Source organism: Aotus nancymaae, unplaced genomic scaffold (assembly GCF_030222135.1).
Source record: "Aotus nancymaae isolate 86718 unplaced genomic scaffold, 86718_ANA_hifiasm-v0.15.2.pri h1tg000007l, whole genome shotgun sequence".
Classification (NCBI taxonomy): Eukaryota; Metazoa; Chordata; class Mammalia; order Primates; family Aotidae; genus Aotus; species Aotus nancymaae.
This window is the reverse complement of record NW_026988418.1, coordinates 3,420,184-3,426,183: the sequence shown is the minus strand read 5'-3', so window position 1 is coordinate 3,426,183 and position 6,000 is coordinate 3,420,184.

Below are 6,000 nucleotides of genomic sequence, written 5' to 3'. Positions count from 1 at the left end.
TTTTCTTGCCTCAGCCTCCTGGGTAGCTGGAATTACAGGCATGCACCACCACACTCAGCTAATTTTTGTATTTTTAGTAGAGACATGGTTTCACCATGTTGACCAGGATGGTCTCAAACTCCTGACCTCAGATGATCTGCCCGCCTCAGCCTCCCAAAGTGCTAGTATTACAGGAGTGAGCCACTGTGCCCAGCCACAAATAACTATTAAATGTAACAAGAGATGAAAGTAATAGGAGGATTGGGTAGTAAGAAATAAAGAAAACCCTAAAGAATATAAGTATCATAGATGTAAGGAATAGCCACTACCTCAAGAGAAAGATTAGAATGCCCAAAGAAGAGTCCCTCAGGGCTGAGTTCCAAAACATGCTGCAGAGGGGGTACCCTCTTCACTGGATGGTGGAGAAGTTGCTAAGGTGTCACACCAGTGAAATTTGCTAAAAAGCTACCCAAGAGGAAGCCAGGGGGAGTTGGAGGACATGGAGTGCTGCTGGCTGCTATGTGCTGTAGGAGGCAGGTCTAGAGAAGCCATGTGCTACTAGCTCAATGCCACAGAAACTGCAAAATCCTGCAATCCTATATAATGCAAAATCCTGATGAAAGGGGACGGTTGAAGAGGAGAAATTCGTTTTCCTCTGAGTCCCTCTAGCGCTGTCTACTAACAAAGCTTTTTTTTTTTTTTTGAGACGGAGTTTCGCTCGTTACCCAGGCTGGAGTGCAATGGCGCGATCTCGGTTCACCGCAACCTCCGCCTCCTGGGTTCAGGCAATTCTCCTGCCTCAGCCTCTGCAGTAGCTGGGATTACAGGTACTCACCATCAAGCCCAGCTAATTTTTGTATTTTTAGTAGAGACAGGGTTTCACCATGTTGGCCAGGCTGGCCTCAAACTCCCGACCTCAAGTGGTCCTCCTGCCTCAGCCTCCCAAAGTGCTGGGATTACAGGCATGAGCCATTGTGCCAGGCCAGTTGTGAGTATGTTCTAATAACACTTGATTTGCAAAACCTGGAGGCAGGCTAGATTTGATCTGGGGCGGGGGGCATAGTTTGCTGGTCCCTGGCCTAAGAAAGAAATGGAAGTCCTGCATATCAACCCCAATAATACAGCAGAAATATACAGCAACACCGATTATCAAAAACAAAAAAAAAGAATTAACAATTTGATAAATTAACAATCTGATAGCAAAAATTAGAGCTATTGTTGGGGAGAGAGGAACTCCATGGTAGAAATAAAGACTGTGCAACCACTTTAGAGGGCAGTATGGTGGTACATAGTCAAATAGTGTGTCTGTATACTTAATGATCAAGTAAATTGGCTCTCGAGTCAATATCTCAATGAAATTCCCACCCAAGTCCATAAAAGGGCATGAACTAGATTCCTGTAATCCCAGAACTTTGGGAGGCCAAGGTGGATGGATGACCTGAGGTCAAGTGTTCGAGACCAGTCTGGCCAACATGGTGAAACCCCATCTCTACTAAAAATACAAAAATTAGCCAGGCATAGTGGTGAGTGCCTGTAATCCTGGCTACTCAGGTGGCTAAGGCAGGAGAATCGCTTGAACCCGGGAGGCAGAGGTTGCAGTGAGCCGAGATCATGCCATTGTACTCTAGCCTGAGTGAAAAAGAGCAAAACTCCATGTTAAAAAAAGAAGACCAGCCTGGCCAAGATGGTGAAACCCCATCTCTACTAAAAATACAAAAATTAGCTGGGCGAGGTGATGGGCGCCTGTAATCCCAGCTACTCAGTAGGCTGAGGCAGGATAATCGCTTAAACTCAGGAGGCAGAGGTTGCAGTGAGCCGAGATTGTGCCACTGCACTCTCACCTGGGCGACAGAGTGAGACTCTGCCTAAAAAAAAAAAAAAGAAGAAGAAAGAAAAGGACTAGAATCTTCATTGCAGCATGATTTGTGTTGTGGCAGATTAATAATTGTGGAAACAATTTGGATTTCCATCACTTAGAGAATAAATCTATAAAATGTGTTGAAAGTACACCATGGAGTACCATACAGCAATTGGAACCAATGAATTAGATGTACCCTTAACAACATGTATAGATCTTGAATTTAAAAACAGTGCTGATTTTAAAAAGTAAAAACAGAATAAGTAATAAACACAAGCCACCTTGCAAATTTAAAATATTTGCATGTAAAATACGTTTTGCAAGACACAAATGCCAAGATACATATTGAACACATTATAGTGGTAGTCTATGGAAGAGAAAGGAAGTGGGCTATGGTATGAAAGAGAATGTGTGTGTGTGTGTTTATATATGTATATATATACACACATACACAAAAGAAATTTAACAGGTTTATTTTTCATACAAAGCTGGTTTGTGGATTAAAGCAATTAAGTCTTCTTTTGCCTTATGGCTGGGTTTCACTTATTTTCTGTGTGTGTGTGCATGTGTGTGTGTGTGTGTGTGCATATATATACATATTCCCTTTCGTTCCGTAGCCCACTTCTCATATATATATATATGAGAGGGGGGAGAAGTGGGAAAAGAATTGCATGGACCAATGACAGTAATGTGGCATGAAATGCAGAGAATGATTAACCACATCTGAGGTTAAAATAAAAACAACATATAATATAAAAAGCCAGAGAATTTGAATTTTTTTTTGAAGGAGCAAAGAAAGCAACTTCATAGGGAGATAAACCTCAGCAGGGCTATGAAACCCTCCTTAATTCTTCAGACTTGGAACTGTTCATCCCCACAGGCTTACATCTAAGAGTGTGCTGAGTAGCGTCTGAGTCAGTATGAGAAACATCAGCATAACAATGCGTAATGTCCGCTTGAGGTTACCAAGATTTGAATCAGTGTACTCTAAATTCTGAGTGTATATGGATGACGACTAAATAAGGGTAGGTCATATCTGAATCAGCCTACCCAGTCCATAGTATCCAATATGCAGAGTATGATTCCCTAAAAATGTTATTATATATTAGTATATGCATACCAAAAACAGGTGGAGGACTTTGCTACAAACTATTGACAGAGTTATTGGTAAGATGAATGTGGCAGAGACCGGCCAAAAGTTCAACAAATCTCTTTCCTCTTCCGCCTGGCCACTCATCAGCCTACATTTCTCAGTTTCTCTTGCAGATAACTGTGGCCATGTGCCTGAAATCTGGCCAATGGAATTGTGGACAATTCTCCATGCTCCTCCTTCTGTGGTAACTTTGAAAGCTGTGTGTTCAAGATAGAGAGAGAAAATGGAAGGAAACTGGGTCTCTGAATCATTGCTTGGAGAAGAGCAATTTACTGATCAGTGGTGTGAAATAAGTAATTCAAAATCTAAGCTGTTGGGCCAGGCATGGTGGCTTATGCCTATAATCCCAGCACTTTAGGAGACCAAGGCAGGTGGATCAATTGAGGTCAGGAGTTTGAGACCAGCCTGGCCAAATGGGTTAAACCCTGTCACTACTAAAAATACAAAAAAACATAGCTAGACATGGTGGCACATGCCTGTAGTCCCAACTACTTGGGAGGCAGGGGCACAAGAAAGTCGTAAGCCCAGGAGGCGGAAGTTGCAGTGATCCAAGATTGTGCCACTGCATTCCAGTCTGGGCAACAGAGTGAGACTCTGTCTCAAAAAAAAAAAAAACTGAGCTGTTGGAACATTAAATTTTTTTGAACTTTAAAGAAATGTGTTTATGAGGCTTGAGTCATGTGATAGGCGGCTGTAACCTAGGTAGCTGTAAACATTTTTTCTCTGATTATAGATTAGCCTTCTTCCTTATCTACATAATTTTATAAAATGTTGTAAATGACTTAAGGGTACTTCCCTTTAGTCCTGCTTCACTGTTGATCTTCATTATAGATTAATTTCCTCCTACCTCTCTCACACAAAGTCTTCATGACCACCACATTGTCTAAGGTGGAGTGTTACATACACTCTTTTAAATTAGAAAATGAATGAAACCAAGCCATAAGGAAAAGAAAACAAATTAACTAATTGAATTGTTTAATTCATAAACCTGCTTTGTATGAAAAATAATCCTGTTAAATTTCTTTGTTTCCTTCCTTTATAAACAAGACCTTAACTTTTGATTTCAGAGCACTGACTCCATTTCTCTGGATTCTGTGTTTCCTGAATGGATATTTCCAAATTTTCAATGAATAAACTCCTTTTTAAAAATTATTTTTGTTTTTATTTTTTATTTTTTTAATTTTATTTATTTATTTATTTTTTGAGACGGAGTTTCGCTCTTGTTACCCAGGCTGGAGTGCAATGGCACGATCTCGGCTCACTGCAACCTCCGCCTCCTGGCAATTCTCCTGCCTCAGCCTCCTGAGTAGCTGGGATTACAGACATGCGCCACCATGCCCAGCTAATTTTTTGTATTATTAGAGACGGGGTTTCACCATGTTGACCAGGATGGTCTCGATCTCTTGACCTCGTGATCCACCCGCCTTGGCCTCCCAAAGTGCTGGAATTACAGGCGTGAGCCACCGCACCCAGCCGTATTTTTATTTTTAATAGAAACAGAGTCTCACTTTGTTGCCCAGTCTGGTCTTGAACTCCTGGCTTCAAGCAATTCTCCTTCTTGGTCTGCCAAAGTGCTGGGATTACAGGTGTGAGCCACTGTGCCCAGCCTGCATAAACTCTTTTAAAATAAGTTCTGGACAGGGTGCAGTGGCTCACGCCTGTAATCCCAGCACTTTGGGAGGCCGAGGTGGGTAGATCACGAGGTCAAGAGATTGAGACTACCCTGGCCAACACAGTGAAACCCTGTCTCCACTAAAATACAAAAATTAGCTGGGCGTAGTGGTGCATGCCTGTAGTCCCAGCTACTCGGGAGGCTGAGGCAGAAGAATTGCTTGAACCTGGGAGGCGGAGGTTGCAGTGAGCCGAGATCGCACCACTGCACTCCAGCCTGGCACCTGGTGACAGAGTGAGACTGTCCCAAAACAAAACAACAAATGGGTCCTGATCCTTTTGATTCTTTCAAGTTGACAGGGGCAAAATTCTGATTTAGAATTCACTGATAAAAGACAAGATTTTATCTTATTAGGTATTTGAGATGTTAGGATTGATCTGTTAAACTGCTAGCATTACGTTAACCCCTATAATAGGATTATAGGAAACTGCAACTTTCTGCATTTTACATTTTGGTATTGTTTGCATTTTGCAGAACTTTGCATTGCATTTATAGTCAGCATTGTATGCAATATAGATTTTTTTTTAAATTTGTGTTTCAAAATTTATAACCAACTCTTTCTCCTTGTTCTCTGAGTAATTTTTTTGCTTAACATTTTGGTAGAAAATGCAAAGCTGGGTGGTGTTACCAAAGGGCTTGTTGTCCAAGGTCTATAAATATAGAAATCAGTTTGCTATCATTTCTGGGTTTCTTTATTGAAATATAATTCACATACTACAAAATTCATCCTTTTCAGTGTACAATTCAGTGGTTTTTAGTATACTTACAAGGTTGTGCAAATATCACCACTGTCAAATTCCAGAAATTTTTCATTACCTCAAAAAGAAGCTTTGTACCCATTAGCAGTCATTCCCTGTCCCTCTTGCCCCACAGTTGGCAAGCACTAATCTACTTTCTGTCTCTGTGAGTTAGCCTACTCTGTACATTTCATATAAGTGGAATCATAAAAAGCTGGCCTTTTGTGTTCGGCTTCTTTCACTAAGTGTAATGTCTTCAAGGTTCGTCCGTGGTGCAGCATATATCAGTACTCTCTTTTTGGCTATATAATATTTTATTTATGGATATACCACTTTTTGTTTTTGAGACAAAGTTTTGAGACAGAGTTTTGCTCTTATTGCCTAGGCTGAAGGGCAATGGCTCGGTCTCAGCTCACCACAACCTCCAACTCCCAGGTTCAAGTGATTCTCCCGCCTCAGCCTCCTGAGTAGCTTGGATTACAGGCATGGGCCACCATGCCCAGCTAATTTTTTGTATTTTTAGTAGAGACAGGGTTTCTCCATGTTGGTCAGGCTGGTCTCGAACTCCCAACCTCAGGTGATCTGCCCCCCTAGGCCTCCC